The sequence below is a fragment of the Ips typographus genome, linkage group LG1 (genome assembly GCF_016097725.1).
Source record: "Ips typographus isolate SLU linkage group LG1, UJ_Ityp_2.0, whole genome shotgun sequence".
NCBI lineage: Eukaryota > Metazoa > Arthropoda > Insecta > Coleoptera > Curculionidae > Ips > Ips typographus.
In genome coordinates, this window is record NC_138422.1 from 1,910,940 (window position 1) to 1,933,511 (window position 22,572).

Consider the following 22,572-nt stretch of genomic DNA (forward strand, 5'->3'; position numbering starts at 1 on the left):
GAATGAAACTGTAGATTTGCAGTTAATCTACTCCACTTTCTGATTGCTACTAATGCAAAATCAAACTGAATGTATACCACAAAGACGTCCTTGAACAAGGAAATTTGATCTTAAATAATTAGTCTCAGAGTTGCGGCAACTTTGTCTATCTACTCCCCCAAACTTTGATTACAGTTTCGAACACGTACACTCTCTAAAGTCGGACACAATGACCCTTTAAAAACACGAGGACTTATCTCGTCCAATTTGCCGCCGATGCTGTTTTCGTGTTACGTTTTAAATGTGCCCGGAATGCCACCTTTTTTCTCGCGCCCGTGACTTCACACATCACAATGGCCGCCATTAGAAAAAAAAAACTGTCAACCGGCAAAAACTTGACAAACTCTCGTATTTCCTTATTCTTGCCACTCGCCCCGATCGGTCCCTCAATAAAGATTTTTAACGGGCCCCAAGAGGGCCGAACAACAATATTCCAGTGGCGTGCCTATTTTTTCATTTATTTTTTCGTGGCTTTCAGCATTTTGCTACCGCCTCCCCACCGAGGGCCTTATCGACAGTGCGGTCGCGTATTTCGACCGAATTTCGAATGGCACGTATCCCGGCAATAAAATTTATGGGAATTACGTGGGTATAGGGCCTGGAAAACGTTTACCCATCTCGATTTTCTCTCCTTTAGGAGTATCTTTTGAAATTTAGTTTTTAGGTACCCCAAAGGTACCAGTGGATAAACGGTCACTTTATCGTACGTTTATCGCAATCGTGTTCCTTTTTTGCTTCAACAAAAGCTCGACGAATGTCGAAATACCCTGAAGAGTTGTTACGAGTAGCACCAATTGGACGTGTGTGGAAAGCGGACGATTTCTCCAGGGAATTACGAGTCGATAAGCGCGAGAGGTTTCTGCTTTTAATAAAATTTAAAAGGGCGCAAAGGAGACGTTTTCCAGCTACTGCAGCGTTCCATTGAAATGGCCGTCCCCTTGGGGACTTGGCTTTGATTTGAGAACGTTACCGGCATCTAAATTTCCGTTTACACCGTGATTTAACGATTTCCTTTTATTCGACCTACTAATTTGCATCGATTGTACCATCAAACTAAATTGTAACAATTTTCCACCCTAATATTGCGGAATTCAATTTTGCCCGCCTTGAGGCTTCACCTGATTAATTTTGGAACAAGCCACCACGAAATTAGTCGATTTAAAATTAAACACAAACCCCCCCGAAAGATCATTAGGATTCTAGGGGGACCGCAATCAACCCTTTTCCTCACACAAAGGCTATTGTGAACGCACCCTTAAATCTTTGAGGGTGCGTGTGTCAAATAAGAGGGAGAGACAGTCAGTTTGTTTAATTAACCATCTTAGGTAATTATAATCACATCCGTAGGTATTAATTAATTTAGATAGTAAAGGAGAAATTCTTTAACATTCTTTCCGAAAAGTTTGTATTTGTTGTGTAGTCTGTGTTTATTAATGTTTTACGTCTAAATTATTAATATAAGTAGCAGGAAATAATAACCTAATCTCTATCTATAGTGTGGACCAAAAAATAAGCTAGTATAGATATTTACGATTCAGTGAAATACTGCACCAAAAAAGTTTCAACTTTAACGCCCTGTAGGCCAAACCAATGTTGTCATATTTTTACTAAGCCCATTTTATTCGCTATCCATCGACATATTAAAGTCCTTACCATGTCAGTGAAATAAGAAAGTTATTAAGGTTCAATCAAAACATTGCATGAAACTTGAACAGAAAATATTAATATTAATACAACCAGTCAAGCAAAGTAGTGGAATGAAAATAATATGTTTTTGAGATGAGAAAAATGAATTTGAAAATATTATTGTTTAAACAATTTGTAGTTTACTAGTAATTTCCTGACAATTGTCAAAATAACTGTCGTAAATTTCAGAAACACGTTTTGGATTGTATATGCCATAAAGCTGATTTTTACAACTTTTGAGCACAGTTTGACAGTCAGAGACAAAATTGCTTGTCAAACCCACTTGGAGTGAGGAAATAAGTTTTAAGCATTATTTTGGAATCCTCATTTTGAAATACCTTATCATGGAAAAAATTATCATGTTTCTCCATGATAAGGTAACGAAACTCTTTTATACTTTATCTTTATATTCCAAATTCTTTTTCAACCATTTTACAGTTTAGTTGCCTTCCATTAATGCTTAAGATAATTCTTTGTTACTAATGGGTCTCGCTGTCTATCCCTGTTTAGAAAGACAGCGTCCAACGTGTTAAGCAGCTTTTAAGGTATGTCCTTCGCCATTGTCCACATTTTTGAGTTCACCTTTGTTAGAGCGTTTTAATTCTTTTAGCTCCTGATGATGGGCATGTCTATGCCCGAAACTAGTCGAGCGCCCCATTAACTGGTGGGTTAATAAATTTATAGTGGAGAAAACTGTGTGTTATTCCGCACCCTGTATTCTTACACCTCCACTGCGAGACAATGGACTTCTACTTCAAACAACTCAAAATTTGGTACAGGTTAGTCACTGTAACAACTCCAAAATCTGCCTTTTTTCAACCAAAGTTGATCAATCACAAGTACTGAAATGACTTTGATGACATAATAAATGACAGTAGTTGGAAAATTTTATGGATGTATTAACTACTTTTTTACTCAATTAATAAAAAAATACAACCTTGTAAATAACACATATTTAAATTTTTATCTACAACATTTTAATAATTACATTAATTTAGTTATAATTATGTATAATTATTATAAATGCTGTAACTAAATTAAGTCACGTGCCTCTTTGACGTATATATTTTTTTTCGCTATAGTACCGTAAGATGTCACTCCGTGCAAAAATTAACATAATCACTACTTAATTTTTGTTTATACAGATTTCGGTTGCAAAACAGTGATTTTCAAGCTGTTACATAAAACTGCCATAAATTAGCAGATGGATAAGGTAAATGTCAATATATTTAATTTAATGGCGCTTCCACTGATTCGGTGTAAAATTAAGTAAATATTTAAATTCGCTTAAATTGATGATGACACGTTGTGGTAAGCTTGACATTTAATATTGAAGATATGTATAGGGAATTTGTTGAGATCGTGACTGTAAAGTGGCTGTAAATCGGCATTTTACGACACTTAAGCCTGAATAATTATAGTCTATTCCACCGAGCTGTGACAGACAAACAAAGAAAATCTCAGTTGATTAGCACTGACAGAGAGAGAGAAGACCTTAATGAGTAGAGTAAACAATTAGGCGGCGCTGTTTGTCAGTCATTTACGAGTTTGTTAGCGTTATTTGTTTGGTTTTTTTGTTTGTTTTAAATGAACGTCGAAACCTTTTGGAGTAGGGCGATTGTTTGCGTTTTCCATTTTCCTGTAAAGGTATAAATAAATCAACGCGGTAATCCGGGGTTGTCGTCACTTTTATGGCCTCAATGAAAAGTCATAATTCCGCTTATTTATGGCGCGATTTAGGGCTTATTCGATCATAAAGATTTATCATCCGCAATCTCCACGATCCCGAAATATCGGAAAACAATATTCAGTCAACCCTATACAAAAACGAAACCTTTTTTGCGGTCTAGTGGATTTTTTGTTACGACCACCCTCGAAATTAATTGACCCTATGATTGCTCTGCTATAAACTGCCTTAAATTTGTGAGTTTTTGATGGTGGATATGGTTTCAAGCATATAACGTCGACAAGCTCGTAAAACTCACCCAGTATGAAAAAAAATCTAGTGTTTGCCTATCTGCAATTTCAGTACGATCCAGCGGGTTTCTTAATTGTCCGTTTCAACTTTTACGACGTTGCTTTAGCGGCGATAAAAATGTTAATGCAAATAGTTTTCCGTCGGCAATTATTCACCGGGGCCTTACAGCAATGTTGACTGTATTTTCGGATTCTTACAAAAAAAGAGAGAAAAAAAAACGAAATCCATAAAAGCTGCGGACCGGTCGCGCCATCTGTGGCTCGCTTAAGGAAGTCGGAGCCTGTTTTTTTCGTTGTTTGATTTTCTGCAATCTCCGATTATTGCCGTCGCTTTGGGATTGGCCCTTCGATTGTTGGTGTCTTTGGCTGAGTTTACTTGCCAAATTCCAGTTTGGCTGTGCGAAATTCCTGGAGAGGCGACAAGTTTAAGATATAATGCGTTTATAAAGTTAAAAAATACACTGAGTTACATTGCACAATGAAGGAAAAATGTCAAGCAAGCTATACTTGTCAATCTGGCTTATCAGACACTTTATTTACATGCGCTGTTTATTAACAATTAACAAACAAAAATCAAATGAACAATGCTGATGGAAATGTGAACATAGCTCAGCTTAACCTAATTTTTAATTCATCAAAATCAGGAAGCCAGACTTCTGTCACAGACTTGATTTGATTGTTTGTGATTGGCCAAAAAAAGTAGCTTCTAGGTTGATGCTTTTTTTTGACCAATCACAAACTATCCAGTGATAATGTGCTTTTAGTTTTATAATATTTCTTCAAATATTGTTAGAAATGAAAAAAACCGTAAAATTTAATTTTCAGTTTTTGTATTAATACGAGAATTTCTATAAATATAGATTTAAAAGTCTCTTAGGAAAGAAAGGGTGGCATTGTTTTTTGTCCTTAAAAGTGAAGTAAAAACTTAGAGCAAAAAATTATTCTTGGTGTTTTTTAAAAAAACCAACCGTTTTTCAAAAAGAAATAGAAATTTTATGACCAAAATACCTGGAAGGGGAAACAATATAATGTATCGGAAACATTTACACCATAAGAAAAGTTAGATTTTATAATTTTCAACATTGTTTATGTTTAAATTACTTTTAAACTGTTAAAAACTGTTTATTGTAGTAAGCAATTTCAACTTTTGCAACTGTCTAAATTTAACTTCCCAAATTTTCCTTGGCTTTCTTGGCTCAAAGGGTTTAGATTTTCTACTCCTACATGAATATTGGTTCATTCCTTAACAGTTTAGAGAACGGATAAGTAGGCAACTGCCAACGGTTGATAATGAAAACGGATGAATACAGAATCCTAGACAATCTTCAGCGTGCGTAAAGAAATAGACCAATTACAGCTAATCTTGAACGTAAACGTTTTCGTCCTCGTGCGATAGGGACATCTTTTTCACCCTTGTTGTACAATATACAGGGTGTCTAAAAAGTCTGGAATATTGCAAATATCTCGAAAACTGCTGATTTTATTTTTCTCAAAATTTGCGTCTTGTTATAGTAAATAACAGCGCATGACGTGAGGGTGAAATGAGGTTCGCAAGTATACAGGGTCAGTCACAAAGTATACCAACTTTCTTAATTCAAACCTAACACACTGTATATTACTTCAGATTTTAAGAGTACTTATAAAGGCCAATTCAACGATATACGATTTTTATTTTTTTTTGATTTTTTTTTTTTTTGATTTTTTTTTTTTTGATTTTTTTTTTTTTGATTTTTTTTTTGTACCTGCCTATAACAATGATAGGTGTAACAATGACAGCTAACGTCAATATAATGTTAAATTAATTGGCAAATTTTCCTATTACTTAAAATGGTGATTTTGAGTGAGAAGGATACTTAAGATGTCAGTCTTTTCCTTCTCACTCAAAAACACCATTTTAAGTAATAGGAAAATTTGCCAATTAATTTAACATTATATTGACGTTAGCTGTCATTGTTACACCTATCATTGTTATAGGCAGGTACAAAAAAAAAATCAAAAAAAAAATAAAAATCGTATATCGTTGAATTGGCCTTTATAAGTACTGTTAAAATCTGAAGTAATATACAGTGTGTTAGGTTTGAATTAAGAAAGTTGGTATACTTTGTGACTGACCCTGTATACTTGCGAACCTCATTTCACCCTCACGTCATGCGCTGTTATTTACTATAACAAGACGCAAATTTTGAGAAAAATAAAATCAGCAGTTTTCGAGATATTTGCAATATTCCAGACTTTTTAGACACCCTGTATACTTTTTTGAAGCACTTATTTTTCCAGTGACGTCGAAGTTCAGGGCAAAAAAACATTGTGCTGTATATGCAAAATCAATCGATTTACACTAAAAAAACGCGTTTTTTTAGGAAACTTTTCTTGCAAATTTGCTCTCAGTGCGACAAACGGTTTCGGAGATATTTACAAAAAACAATATTATTCAACTTTGACGCCCTGTATTTCGAGGAAAGGGGCAAGTAAGTGGGGTTTATAGGAACTTTTTCTCATATTTTTGTATACAGGTGTGGTAAATCCAAAAGGGACCATAGGAAAACCGTGAAATATACTATCTCTATTGTGACACCAATTCAGGGACATCCTGTAGAACACAAATATGTCTGTCATTTTCTTCTGTAAACAAACATTCTGTATTTTAAAGTGAATATGGTGACCTGCCACCTGCAAATTAGAATGTGATTCAGTGAATGAGAGTTAACACTTTGAAAGTTGCAACATTGACATATTATGGTAAAAAATTATAAGACATACGTCCATACATGTTTTGTTTCGCTCAGTCAATAAGCAGAAGGGAGACGTGGCAACTCGCCTTTTCTACGTCACATGGGACTTTTTCGTATACAGTGTGGTCCAAATTGGTGATGCATGTGTGGGAATATTCGTTATTGTAAGAGAAACAGGATCGGTTAAATGGGAAAAGTTTTAGTTAATTCAATGCCAAATTCATACCCGGTTTTGAAATTAGGTTATCATTTGCCGTTTTCCGGGAAATTGGGAAAACGTGAAACACTGCATTTTTAACTTTGCCTTATAGGTTCTTAACGAAGATAAAAATGTTTTTGAAAATGTTACCTTATTAGGGCACTTTTTGACGTAGAATATGATGGTGTAATTAGACATTTTTTATCGGCACGTGTTTCGAAGTTTTGCATGACTATTTGGAAAATCTTATGGGCGCCATCTTTTCCAAAGTAGTCATGCATAACTTCGAAATAAGTGCCGATAAAAAATTTCTAATTACACCATCGTATTCTACGTCAAAAAGTGCCCTAATAAGGTAACATTTTTATCTTCGTTAAGGACCTATAAGGCAAAGTTAAAAATGCATTTTCTAATTTATTTCCCGGAAAACGGCAAACGATAATCTAATTTCAAAACCGGGTATGAATTTGGCATTGAATTTCCTAAAACTTTTCCCATTTAACCGATCCTGTATCCTGTATCTCTTACGATAACGGATATCCCCATACATGCATCACCAATTTGGACCACACTGTATATGGTGTACCTAAAGTGTGGTTTTCCCTAACGTATTTCTCACAGTTAAGTATAACTAGAGCAATATGTCCCATATTTACAACTCTATTTTCAGTTGCTCGTACAATTTACGAGTGGTTGGTTTAGATTAGGTTAGGTTACTCCACATACCATCAGTCAAAATAATTTCCGTAATTGAAATGTTGGACAGACTTTATTAGTCTAATTAAATTGGTTTAGATTCATTATAGTTTCAAAATCAGCTTGTTAAGTTATCGAATTACAAATCAAATTTTTAAATGAAACGATTCGATAAAATTCAATACTGCAAGTTATCGAGGTTGCAATTACAAAACACCCTGATTGTATAGGATATTACATTTTGATTGTTTTGATAAAGCTATTTACGAATTGGCAATTTAGTTTTGATGTACCCATACATGCATATCCCGAATTTCCGGATTATTTGTCAGATTCAGTGTGTTTATGCAGGACCGTAATGAGGAGGATTTCCAGTTTAGTTTGACAAACATTATATGGTGATTTATTTATGGGGGGAAATTGCACTGGCAAAACAAACGAGTTTCATCCACTCCACCACACGGGCAATTTCGATCCCCTGGCCCGTCCCTGCAGCAATCGTCCCAGGCCAGGCAAGCAGCCGCGATTCAGTCGGTTCGAGACCGAGCTAGTGGAACGTAGTCGATTTGGCGGTCTCTTTTGATTGGCCGCGATATCGCCGCGATTTTGTTTTGCCACCCCCATTTTTTATGCATTTTACCCTTGTGGCCCCAAAACAAAAAAAAAAACCGTGCGGTCTGCCACCTCGTTGCTACTACCGTGACGTATTGTGGTGGTTGTTGCCAGTAGAAAATAGTGAGGAAATCGGTCGTGCGACGGCTTCTTAAAACTGCCCCCGGGGGCGGCTTTTTAAAAAGCGGGGATAATTTTTCATCGATTTTGTGCAACGCGCGGCCCCGTTTTGCGGAATTTTCGCCGCGTAGTTTTGTTTTCCTGCTGTAGTGCCTGGATTGAGCCGGTTTTTCTCTTCTGGTTGTCAGTGGTGAATTAAGGTGCTTTTTCTTATATTGGTTTGTGTGAGGTGCAAGATTTTCTTTTTAAAGTGAACAAACCGTAACCATACGATTAACATCATTTTTACGATTCAAAACTAACTCAGCCGATGTGGATATAAATTCCCCAGTGGAAAGAAAAAATAAATTCGAGGGAGCGATTTGTTTGACGTCCCGCGATAATATTTATAACTCGGTCCGCGTAAAAATCCCGTTCGCGTTATTGTAAAAACAAATTCACGCCAATATTTTTCGGGTTTCGGTGTCAGTTTCTCGTTAGATAACCGATCCGCTATGAAATATGTTGTTTTAATGATAATCGGCAACGGTCCGACTTAATTAATGAACACAGTTTGCGGTCGGGCGAGAAAATACCCGGAACTTGACTGAAACTTGCCAGACTAAATGAGTTATTAATTGATTATGCGCTTGTGCTAATTGTAATTAACTCATGGGATGCAAATTTTTGCGTTAATTAGACGTAATCAAGTTCCAATTTGCCCCAGTCGAATAAGGTTTTTTCGACATCAACGCATAATATGTTAAGTAATTTCAGCTTTTACCTTAAACCTAACTTAAATAATAAACTGTTTAGGGAAGTAATTGAGATTTAAGTAGGTAAACGCTCTGTATCTCCAGAAATTTGATCAACATACAATATTTGTTGCAATTCAATCTATTGCATATGGTAGCTGGAATAATTATTAACTTTTTTTTTCAGTTTCTGAAAGGTTTTTAATAGTATTCAGAAGCTTCTGGTGTTTTTAAAATATTGTCAAACATCTCTGGCATATTTCTAAACGTTCTTGATAGATTTAGGACATTTTTAGAAGTCTCACAATTCTAGGCAGGTTTTCAGTGGTATTTAGAGGTCTTTGGAATTTTTAAAATGACTGTAGACTCCAAAAACTTTTTGGAAAGTTTAGACATTTTAAACCAAATTGGGAAGTTCAGGACACTTGTTGAAGCTTCTGTCAATGTAACACTTTTTACTCTACTTTGTCAACCTTGTCAATTTTTGTTTGATTTTCACTATACAGGGTGGTCCAGTTTTAAGCGTCAATAATTCACCATTTGATAGCTAATCAAAAAATAAGTTGACTTGCATTATGTAATTTTTCTGAAAAAGGTTTCCTAAGGAAGATACAGTCCTCCAAATTTCAATTTAAAAAATCGTTTTATAGTTTAAAACTGAACATCCAAGACTTGTGAAAGTCCAAATTTGTACTGAATAGTCTAAAAACTTTTTTACTACTAGGAATGGTCTTATGATTCGCTTTCTCAGACTGCCATCCTGGTTGAGTGTCTGAAACAGGCATTCAAGAACTAAAAAAAGTCCGGAAATCAAGACAAAGATTGTATTGTGCATGAAACTCATTTTTTACTACTAAAAATAATATAAAAGTTGACTTTTAATGCTAGAACTGACTTTACTAGGACTAAAGAGAGTTCAAAAGTATATTTTCAAGACTTTAATTGGTGTACAACTGAATTTTCTGGACTGGACAACAAGTCTAGAAGTAAATATTAAATTTTCGGACTATTTTATTTCTAAAAATTAGTTCTCAAGACTATTATTGTAGCATTTGGTACCAAAATTTTTTACTTTTATTACTGAAGAAACTTGACTTTTAGAAATAGTCTTAAACTCGATTTTTCAGTCTTAAAAAGCACTAAAAACAGTCTGAATTTCTTAGAGATGCTACAATTTATTGCACCTATGAGTGTAGAAGTCAATTTAAGAGTGAAGAAGCTTGAAATAACATTTTCAAGACTCTGGTCAGTGGACACACTGGCTTTTAGGCCTGATAAGTCAAAAACTTTGTAAAGATAGTCTTGAAACTCGATTTGAGGCACTGAAAACAGCCTTAAAACACTAAAAACAGTCTAGTTTATTAAGAAATACCCGAATTTTTAGCACTGAGGTGTCTAGAAGTCGATTTAATAGTGACAAAGGAATGCTATTTTAAGTCTATGAAGAATGTAAAAATTGTTTTTTAAGTTTGCTATGTCAATAACTTGGTGAAGATAGTCTTGAAACTCGATTTTCCAAGCTGAAAGCAGTTTTGAAGCACTAAAAATAGTCCAGAATTCGAAGAAAATGAAAAGCAAAGTAAAAAGCACGAAAAGTTCGTTTTCAAGACAATTTTCATGAATCTAATGTCAATGTCCTGCATCTAAGACTATTTTCAAGACTAAAATATTGAAATTTGTCTTCAAATTATGAAAACTTACTTCAAATGCAAATTTTAAGCTTCTGATGTCACTTTTCATTAGTTCAGTCACATTTTGGGGTTCAAGTCAATGTTTAAGGTTTAAATGTATGAATTTGTAGTAACAAATTCTTGAAAAAGTAGTTTTTATGTCTGCAAGTCAATTTTTAGTATTAAAGTCTCTCGATTTGCATGAAAACTGGTTACAAACACAACTTTTAAGCTTCTGAAATTTTTATCTTTTCTAATTCAATTAAGTAGTAACTCTAAAGTAGTTTTAAAAGTCTTTTAGTTTGTCTGGAAACTATGAAAACTGGCTAAAATAATATTTTTTAAACTTCTTAAGTGAATTTTCCGTTTCCAAGACAATTTTTAAGTTGGGTTGGGTTAGTTTTGGGTCTTTGACCGTAATAACGTGTAATAAAGTGCTTGTTCCAAATTTGATCAATATTGCTCCAACGGTCTGACAGTAATGACAAAAAAAAACGATTTTTTTAAACAGAAATTTGAAGGACTGTATTTTCCTTAGGAAGCACTTTTCAGGAAAATGACATAATGAATGTCAACTTATTTTTTAATTGGCTATGGATTGGTGAATTATTGACACTTAAAACTGGACCACCCTGTAGTTAAGAGAGAAATGATAAATCGAGAATAGTAAATTAACATTATTAACACAAAAGAGGAAGAGGTTTATTCTACTAATAATACTTTTCATTTTCTACTAAAGCAATAATTATAAATTCTCTCCTTTTTAGCTAGCTATGTTTTTAACATCTCAGTTTACTACAAAAATCTTGAAATCTTGAGCAATCCTGTATAATAGTCATGTGACAAGTTTTTACTTTAAAATCGCTATCTTCGGATAAATTGACATATTTTCCATGATACACACGAAAATAATGTTTAGACACTTCGTTAATTTTACCTACCTGACTGTTAACCACATCATTGTTGTTGTGTTCTTTCCCATTACATCATTTAATAACTGCATGTCTAATTTCAACAATAATTGACTTTGGAACTGTGATTTGGTTTGTTTTGCGCTTGAAGCAATAAACAATTTTGTTTCGACACCGACTCCGGACACACATCGTTAAGAAAAATTAATGACAATTAACGGCAATTAGGAAATCGTAAACATAATCGATTGTTGTTGTCGGCAATCTGGCCGAGAGCCAGCGGCGGCCCAAAAATAACGGGCACAATTGGAATTTTTCCGAAATGTCAGCGCGATTTGTCAGGGCTTTTTAGTGCGATTGTCGTGTTAATAACTTCCAACTTGATGACGTTTAATCACCGATCTGTCACATGATGCTATTCATAACAACGGAGCCGCGAAAGTGATTTGTGATTGGATCCCACTTGAAACTGTGCAGTTGTCCAACCGGTTAAATATAGACGTGTCGTCCGCTTACATTGCTTCAATTGCAAAAAAACATTTTTTCTAATTTTGGCATATAAAGTGACACTTTTCAAAACTGATTAGAGTGACAAAACGTTTTACTTTATGTAACTAGTTATGAAAAGTTCATTTCATCACTCCCTGTTTTTATGCATTTCCGTAGAAACTTATGGGCGACATCCATCTTAACATGTCGTTGTCACAGTTTATACAAGGTGCTATGAAAGTAATATTTGTGTTAAATCACTTTAAAAGATGGTTTTCACAGCTTTTTGGTCAAAATTAGAAAAAATTATGTATGCAACACGTTTCGAAAATGTCTTATTGTGTAACTCATTCAAATTGTAGGACCGAAAATCGAACTTTTTGTAACTGGTTACATAAATAGCTATTTTATTCTTGACCAAGATAAACACACATCAGGTTTTTTTTTATTATAAAAACACCCAAAAAGGGAGATGGATGATAAATCTTAATGTTAGCGTTTCCTTGCTCAAACACTCCTTTTTCCTCTGCTGCGGCAGTGTTTTAAGCGGTTCGAGAGTAACCGACATTTAATAGGATCAACGAACAAAACGCGCCGGCTCGAGAAAAGCGGATCAAAGAATTACAGGATTAAGGAGTAACAGTTGGTTTGCCTTAAGCCGTTTTCCATTGTCCCACAGGCGAAAGCAAGCTTTATTTTTTGAGGAAGGAATCTCGCAAAAAGTGCAGGTTTACTGGAGATGATGAGCGCAAAAAAAATTGAATTAAACATGGCGGTAATAAACAAGTCAATTAGGAAAAATTACAGAGTCGCAGGAGAGAGAAGGATCGCCTTAATGGGCTCTTTCTGAGTAACTGCCGTAATTATAAAACCATTTAAATGTTCCCTCGTCATGATTCGCGGTTTTTTTCCAGGCGCGATTTTTACGGCTCGGTCGATGTATAATTGAGTGTTTTTGCCTCCTCGTTTTTTTGGTTTTTTTTGCGCGCATAATTTAATTTTGCATAAAAGGAAAACTATTCTCGGCCACTATTAAAGATAATCGCCGGAATTCGCGGCGGCCTTGCTGAATTGTTGCCACTTAGCGTGGTTAATGGACAAGTTTCCACTTATAAATAGCTCGAGAACACTTAAATGATACTGAAAATGATGACAGCATAAAAGGAATAAACGTTGGGAAGTTTTGCTAAAAAAAAAATGATTTTTTTTTTATTCAGTTTATTATTCATAAGAGTTTATAAACTTTGAATTGCGTAATGAGCAACTTTATCACACTTCTGGTTTTACTGCACTAGTGTGGTAAAAGTAAAACAGGGCAAGACTACAGTAAAACTAAGATTTTTTCGCTCGTAACTAAAAAAATGCTCATACCACACTAGTACTGTAAATAACTACTTTTGGTTCATTTAATTTTTTTACAAGCTCAGGTCTAGCACATAATCCAATAAATGCTCAAATTGTAATCTGCTTGGAAAAACGTATTTAAACTAGTCTTCTCTAATTTTTCGGGGGTAATATCCCTAGTGCATTTAATTTTTCCGGAAAAATTCGGAAAAACGAGTTTCTAAGTAATTTGTTTTAACAAATAGCATGAGCGAGAGTGGTTTTAAAAATCATCTGAGTCGAAGACGAGTAATTTGTTTTAACAAATATGCAAATATGCTATTTGTTAAAACAAATTACTTAGAAACGAGTATTACAATTTTTCCACACGAAAAATTAGATGCAAAAACAATAAGAACAATAATTAATAAGAACAATAACTTTCAAGCTAGAAAGGGTAACACTATTCTTTATGTTGTTGTGAGGAGTGTGCAATTTTTTCGATTTTTTTTCCGGAAAAACTGCTGACAGCTAAGTTGACAGTTGTTGACAAGTGATTTTTCCACTTAAAATTTACATTTGTTATACTAATTCTTCATAGCGATTGGTCAAAATTGATAGGAAGGAAATAATCTGGTAAATTGATGAAAGAACACAAAAATAACCACACTGTATGTAATATTCTTGATCAACTTTCTGTTTGATAACATGCTCAATTTACTAATTAGTCTCAAGTTGATTTTTGTATGCTTTGTTCTGCATTTACTTTACACTTTTTAGAGGTTACGCACTAAAATTACTAGATATTGTGTTTAGTTATTTATTTAGGATGCTTTGAGCATTATTTAGAGAGAGCTAAAGATAAAAGCGATAAAATTTCCACATTTCAACACGGTGATAAAATTCTACAACTACCTCGTAAAATCAGAGAGACGTTAAATTAAAATAACGAAACTGTTTTCGACATAAAACAAATTACAAATAATGATTGCACTGGAGTATTAAAACATTCCAGTAAATCTTCAATTGATTGGAAACTAATTTTCCATTCGTTGGTGTGTGTGTGTGTATATTGCATATTTACGCGAATTTGGCCGGGCGGAAAAAGCAGTCAAGTACGAATTACAATATAATTATTAATGCGAGTTTACGTTTGTGTAAAGAAAATAAATACAGTCTCGAAAACCGTTTTATTGCTTGTTTATATAAAAACTTCATATTTATGGAGGTTAAGTAAACGGTTAGAGTGCTCTCGCGAAATTGTTATTTCAATATTTACATATTCATGAATGTGGCGTCGTTAAATATTTTATTATAAGCCCGTATAGACACGTAGAAAAGGATAAACACAACGTTTATAACGTTTGTTTTGTTGTGCCCAGGTGAAGATTGACGAAGAAAAAGTCAGGGCTAATATACAGGGTGACTTCAAAAAAAAAACAGGTGAGTTAAATCGATGCCAATCAGCGTGGATAAATCTGGATTACAAATCAGTAATTTATAATCAAACGTACGGAATTAATCCGGGCCCAACCCAACCTGTGGGCCCCCGTAAATAAGTAATTACACACGGCTTTGATTCGACCCAATTAGTCGAATCGAAATTGTGTTCGAAATCATAATTATTATGCAGTGCGTGGTCGTATTCACGAGGTTTTAATTACAGCACCGGTTGTAAAAGTATTAAATGGATAATTAAATAATATAATGTGGCGTTTAATTAACCGTAATAGCGTAATTTCGTTTGGCTCTCTCTCACTCTCTGAATATTTTATCGGTCGCATTAATCTGTATTCAGTTTCACAATGAAAACACCGGAGGGAGTCGGAAACAAGCTTTGTTGTTTATGAAGGCAACTGTTCGGTTCAACGAAATTTTCATACTAAATTGTTACAAAATTGAAAATGTAGTCACATGTTATATCTACTAATAAACACTAGTAAGTATTAAAAAAATGGAAAGTTCAAGTATGACAGCACTATTCAGTTAAACGTCTGAACCAAACTTTTGATTTCTCGGAATTATTGTGCGTTTTTGTTTTTATACAGTATGTCCAAAAAATAAATATACGTAAAGTAAAAGTCAATATCAAAATCTTAGATCGGAACAAATTACCTTATGTGGGGAAAAGGACTTGTGAACTACTACGATAATGGAAATTTGGCAGTTTACCAAAGTCGATTTGAAAGATGTTCTATATACCGGAAGTAGGTTATCAACTTTCTTATTTTAGATAAAACGCACCCTGTATATTTGAATTTGGATTCTCTCTCAAAACAGTTACATTTTTCTAATTTTGCATAATATTAATATCCAGTAATAATTCATTTTTTATTCCTTCGAAATTATGGTTAAGAACGTTACTTTTTCAGCTCAGTTATTTTGGTTTTTTGAAAAAAATTATGTTTACCACTGTTTATACTGAGAGGTAGACCACCTATAATTTTTTGTATACCAAAATGCCTTTTTGCATACAAAACACCTTGAAATGCCTGTAAAATACCTCACAATGCTTCATAGTAATAATGCCTTAAAACTGCCTAAAATGTCCCATATTACCTTGAAATACCTCGAAATGCCTTTAAATTATTTAAACTGCCTCAGAATGCCTTCAAATGTTTACCTAGACATTTGTGGCATTCTTAAACCTTGATGACACCCTTGAAATTTCTTTTTGGTCACGTGGCAGTTTTTAGGTCAGATTAATTAAGTATATTGTGTATAGCATGTCTGCTTTTACAATTTGTAGTTGTCAAAATGTCATAAGAATTAATGATTAAAAAAAAATGACTTCCTCAGGTTACCTGATTGCTTTTCCAAATTTTGTAGACCCAAAAGCTTAAAATTCATTTTTTTAAAGTCACGTGACAGTTTTTAGGTTAGGTTAGGTGACAACGTGAAGGTTTTCCCGAATTTTTGACACTTGATTTGACCTTATGTCGAAAGCTTAAAATTGATTTTCTAAGGTCAGGTGACTGTTTTTTCAAATTCTAACAAACAAAAGTATTTTTTGTACGATTGTCTGAAATTACGGGTTATATTTTGACGTTTAAACGAATCTTCTAACTGTTATAGTAACCAAGTTAGCACTGTCAAATAAAGACACCTATCATTTAATAGAAATAGTTGAAAGGTGTATTTTAAATTTAGACAGTGGTAAAATTGTAACCATTTTTGAGCTTGCAACACTGTAAAGACTAGTTGACATTGTCAAAAACAGTGACGTGACCGTCAAAAAGCGGTTTAAATTTTGGAAAATTGATAAATAAAATTTAGACAGTTATAAAAACTTAAATTACAAAATACACGTAATTTGGATAATTCAGCTTTTGAGCTTGCAACACTGTAAAGTCACGTGACTTTCAACACGTAGCTTAAACTTTGGAAAATTGATAAATAAAATTTGCACAGTTAAAAAAAAATTTAATTGCAAAGTACACGTCACGTGACGTTGATAATGTAATTCTGCGCTTGCACCACTGTAAAGGCCAGTTAATATCTGTCAAAATTAATCACGTGACCGTTAAAATGTGGTTTAAACTTGAAAAACTTGTAAAATTAAATTTAAACTACTTTAGACCGTTGTAAAAGCTGAAATTGTAAGAGACAGATTTCGTGATTTTGATCATGCAATTTTAGAGCTTGCAACACTGTCAAAAACAGTCACGTGACCTTAAAAATGTAGTTTAGTTGTTGAAAAATTGGTAAATTATTATTATAATTTGTAATGAATATTGTTTCAACTTAATATCATGTAACAAAGATTTTACTATAATAATTACATGTATGGTCAATTTTGTTATATTGATGCACTGTATTGTCTACTACAATGTATTCCTTAAAATATCGCTCATTCAAATGAAAATATCCCAAAACATTTTGAAATATAAAGTCAATGCCTCAAAATTCTATATAAGAACCTTAAAAATACCTCAAAACGCCTCGTAATACCTTGTAATACCTCAAAATGCTGGTAATACTGGCAAAGAGCCTCATAATACCTCGAATTACCTCGAGTGTGTACACCAAAATACTTCGGCGATCTACCCCCTCGGTAAATACTAAAAACTGAAATAGCTTCAAAACATTTTAATAAGAAAATGTTTGCTTTAATTTTTTATTTAATTGTTAATAAACCATGGATTAAGTTTGTCACGAAAAAGTATCACAACCTTTTCAGTATATCGCAATTTATAAGTACTTAAGTAGTAGTGTACTAGAATAATTATTTTGCTTGTGAAAAAAGCATGAAAACTAAATATGTATGTGTCCTAAATCTATTTCTCATTGAAAGTTTTCTTTTACAATTCTACTTGAAATTAAGGTTTTTGTAGTATATTTCAGTGTCAAAATTGTCTTCAGTGAATTTGAGTATCAAATCGGTGCTTCAAGCTTCTGATTTCTACCCAGTTTGTTTTTGACTGAAATCCCCTTAAAGTATATCAAACTCTAAAATTTGACAATTTTTTTGGTAGCAAAGTTGGAAATACCTCATTACAACCTTTAGCACACACTACCCCACAAACGTTTTAGGTTATAATAACCAAGCAGAAAGAAAAATTTGTTGGTGAAAATCTACCAGTCAGTAAAAAAATGTTGAAGGGAGTTAAAACTTAGTAACCTTTGAAAATTCAAAACAAGTAAAACTTACAAGTTATGGACCTAGTTGAATATTACCTCATTTTTCCCTTAATTACAACAGACTTATGAGGTAGTTAGACAGGTCAAAATTGGCTATTTTTGCTAAACAGACATCAGGTCAAATATTTCTTATTTTTAACCCAAATAATTGTTTCGGGTGTCTATATGAAACTTCTAAGTTGTATTATGGGATCGTATCGCTTCGTTAACTAGACTGAATCGGTTCTTAGCCAATTCTCGCTTTTTTGCACGTTACGGATGGCTATTTTATGCATTATTCATGACTGAAATTGTCCTATCCCGTTGCGATGTCCGCGAACAAAAATTTCAATCGCCACCATTGTCGGCTTTGGCAGAGCTAATAAAACGGGTCCGTGTCGCGAATGTCGATTTCCATTTTCAATGGTTTCCTGTCGGTTTTATTTGGAATTGGAGACACGTTTTACGTATAGTAAAATGATTGTTCTTCTTTATTAACTCTTAATTCGAGGGAGAGACAAAAAAACGAAGCGCTATTTCAATCTTCTCGTGTTAATAAGGATAGAATGAGCGATTACAATCTCTAAAAGAGATTGAATCTCGAGATATCGGCTTTACGTCGTTTAATTAACCGGCCTAAGTCGTTAGTATTAAGGCTTGACACAGGCAAATTAGTAATTAAACAACTACTCGAAACGTGATTTAGGTGTTTAGAGAGTTACGGTGACTGAGCATGTAATAACCATTTTTTTACGTGTCGTTCTTTATTAACTTGACAAGTCTGTAGTTAATCTTTTTATTTAATGACTGAAGAATTTACGCAATATTGATTAATCTGAACTACTGTTTCAGAGTTAATCGGTCGTGGCTAAAGGGCTTCGCACATTAGTCGTGCCGCAAAGGCGTGTTTTTATCTTAATTTGCTACAGCCACGCACCGATTGATTATATCTCGGACCCTAAAAGGTAAATTTACACGTTGGTTGTTCCTGCAAACAAATTTACTACTTAATGTAGCAGATTGATTGCCTAATAACAAACCTCGACATTTACAATACCCTTATCCGGTTTTTTTATTTTTTTTTTATGTTATTTACCTTCAAAGACAACTTGTCGTTTAAATTACGCCTCAATTAGAATTTAATAGCTCTTAATGGAAATTCATTGTTTTTTTTTTCTCATGCTGAAATACACTGATGCAATATCACCTGATTCGAAAAAAAATGAATGCGCATACTTTTTGTCCGAGTATTAAAAGGGTGTGACGATATTAAATTAAGCATCTTAATAGTATGAAGCAATCATATTGATGATCAAATAATAAGCGCAAGGTGTCCAGTTTAAAAATGATTTACATGCAAATATTGGCAACTGCGTTGCTTATTTTATATTTTTATCTTACGCTACCCACTAACTTACTGAATTACCACAACTAGAAAGTCTAAAAAAACCATTTTAATTAAAAAAAGAAGAAATAAGAAAATATGCTTCCAACGAATTAACCAGAATGGGATACCTACCCTGTATATTTTTTCATTTTTGTAATTTACGTCGAATTCTAGACATATTTGGTGTACATATCAGAAAAGGTTTTTTTCTTGGTTTTTGTGTTTTGTCATGTTAGATAAGGTTTGTTCTAAGAATGGGTGCAGAAAGACGTCAAAATATACAGTGTGACCCATTTAGAATGGAAACACCCCTATAAAATTTTAGGTTATTAACCGATTTCAATGATTTTTTTTTGAAATAATTAGGAATGAAATGTCTATTACGGGAGAAAATTTTAAATATTTATTTCAGTTTTCAGGTCATATTACGATACTTTTTCTTGATAGAAAATGGAGAATTTTTATTAGCGATTTTTTTATTGAAAAAATTACTACGCCACTGGATCTATAGTGCTTTCAAATAGCTGTGACCAAAATTTCATGAAAATCCATTCATTAATAACAAAGTTATGACAAATTAAAATTCAAAAATCCTCTAAGCTAACGGTCACAAAAGAACACCCTGCATCAACTGTTGCCATAGAAATGGTGTTACTATTTACTTGTTTATTATTACTTATTAATAAATTAATTTCTAAAAAAAAAAATCAAAACAAAAAAAAATCAAAAAAAAAAAATTAAAAAAAAATCAAAAAAAAAAAATCAAAAAAAAAAATAAAAAAAAAATTTGGTCACAGCTATTTGAAAGCACTATAGATCCAGTGGCGTAGTAATTTTTTCAATAAAAAAATCGCTAATAAAAATTCTCCATTTTCTATCAAGAAAAAGTCTCGTAATATGACCTGAAAACTGAAATAAATATTTAAAATTTTCTCCCATAATAGACATTTCATTCCTAATTATTTCAAAAAAAAAATCATTGAAATCGGTTAATAACCTAAAATTTTATAGGGGTGTTTCCATTCTAAATGGGTCACACTGTATAATCCAGTGTGGTCAAAAATCAGTTCTAAAAAAAGACAGCAAGTCTAGTTTTTCAAACGGAACACATTCTTATAATTCTGTCTAATTCTTGGTTCAAAATTAAAAACGTTTGTATTACGCCACTTATTTAAAAAAAATCACTTTTTAAATTGATACCTTGAACCACCCTGTAACTGTCAAAATAACCGAATTAATGAAGGTTAAAGTAGTAGTTGTCAAATTTAGTCAAAACTGTCTTTATTGTCACACACAAGACTTTATATAGACTTTTATATGTCAATGGATAGAAAATAAAATGTGCTTTCAAAAAAATATGGCTGCTTGTGTTGATAGGTTGCTTCGTTTGGCCGCCAGAGGGTTCCAAAGCTAACTAAATGTTTTCCTTGACTGTTACCGCTCTAATATCTTTAAAGGATTTTTTTTAAATCGGGCAGATACGGCCTTATTTGGCACAAACCTAGCACAATGATTACCAAATCTAGAGTAGTAGCAAAACTGTAGAAATACAATCATTAAGGTCGATTTTCGCTTGCACTAACTAACCATCCTAACGCGCAAAACCCATTAGGATAGTGGCGGTGTTTCAGGCAAATTTGACCTTTACGAAAATTGCCATTTGCAAAAAAACAGTTTTTCAACAAACTTCCAAGCATTACGTCGTGGTATATCTAGTAAGTCACGTGACCGTGTTTTCCTAATTTACTATAGTCAAATTAGCCTTTAACCAGTCAAAAAATGTTTGTGGTGCATCCTGTCACTAAACCGTAAATAACACATGTGTATTTGTAGCACTTTGTATATACTTTTATATGTCGATGGACAGCCAATGAAATAAACTTTCCATTGACGTATAAAAATCGATTGGTTAGCCGTTTGCCCGCTAGAAGGCGTCAACGTTGACCAATTTTTTTGGGGTATCTTTTTGTTTAATCCTTAAAAACTCGCTTAATTCCACTACTTTGAGTAGAGTTTTATACGTCAGTAGATAGCCAATGAAATGAGCTTTCTAAAAATATCCCTATTTGGGTTGACAGGTTAGACGGTTTGGCCACTAGAGGGCGTCAAAGTTGACACATTTTTTTCATGACTTTTTTGATGCATTTTTTGTTCAATCGTTAATAACTAGCTTATTTGTTACACTTTGTATAAGCTTTTATATGTCAATGGATAGCTAATGAAATGAGCTTTTTATTGACGTTTAAAGTTGATTGATTAGATGTACGGTTTCGCCGCTAGAGACAGTCAAAATTTTTGAAAGTAAAATTACAAAATTCATAATTTTTCCTTGTTTTCCAACGGATTTCATTGAAATTACCAAGCAAATAAAAGAAGAAGAAAATACTCTAAAGATTAGACATTTTAATGTTTGCGCCAAAAAATGTATTCCATCAGGTTTAAAGAAAAAAAGGAAAGAAGTCAAAATTAAGGAATATAATAACTGAATTACTGCAAAATAACAATGGAAAAATATAATTATAAAAAAAATTCTATTATTTTGATAGGAAACAAGTCACTCTTCAATTTTTTATATTGTCTTTACGGTGCTGTGACTGCTGTTTTTTTTTTCTTTGTGTTTGATAGTTTAATTAGTATTTTTCTGTATGATTTTTTAAAATTTAAGAGGACATACTTATCTTCAGTTTCACCAACACTCATTAGAAATCTCTATGAATTTGTGACATCCTGTATAATTATCGAAGCTTTTTGGATCTTCCAGACTGAACCACTAGAAAATAGAAAAAACTGGTCAATTTTGTCTCGCCATATTTTGCAAGTTCTTGTCCATTTTCTATTCATTATTAGCATGGAACATTTTTTACAACTTCTACAGGGTGTTCCATTACCACAAGAAATATCAGTTGGACTATGGGAATTTCGACTTCCTTCATTTGGAAAATTCAATTTTAAGGAACTCATTGTTATTTTTCTCAGTCTAACATTTTAGTAAATTTCTGCCATGATTTTGTAATTCGCAAAACTTGTGTTGCATTTGTTTATCGAAACATGTAAATAAGAGTAGAACAAACTGAGTAGTTTTACGTAGTTCTTTTTTTAAAGGAATTTGGGTTTGTGGTCACTTTTGTAAAAGGAACGGTCAGAAACAAAAACCAAAAATCTACTAAAGCAGCTAAGGAGGAAACTTAACAAAAGTTGGTAATGGATGATGTGGAGTTTAAAACATGTATTTAACTGGTAAAATGATCAAATTTTGACCTATTCCGCAAATTTTATGTTAAATTTTAGTGAATGTAAATTCAATAAAAGCTAAAAAGTCGCGTGACGTTGATGGCCGGCCTCCCGGAATTAAAACACACAAACCGGAGCGATTGTAA

At 33.3% G+C, this 22,572-nt stretch overlaps 1 protein-coding gene and 1 long non-coding RNA gene across 16 annotated transcripts in view; both read left to right on the forward strand.

The window, feature by feature from the left end:
* Positions 1-20,239, forward strand: part of LOC145738041 (uncharacterized) — a 34,496-nt gene extending 14,257 nt beyond the window's left edge. Inside the window, exon 2 of the long non-coding RNA XR_014180568.1 lies at positions 10,977-20,239. This is a non-coding gene — a long non-coding RNA (uncharacterized LOC145738041). The remainder of the gene's footprint in view (positions 1-10,976) is intronic.
* The window catches only part of tay (tay bridge kinase), a 120,176-nt gene that overhangs the window by 58,483 nt on the left and 39,121 nt on the right, over positions 1-22,572 (forward strand). The gene's annotated exons all lie outside the window — the stretch shown is intronic.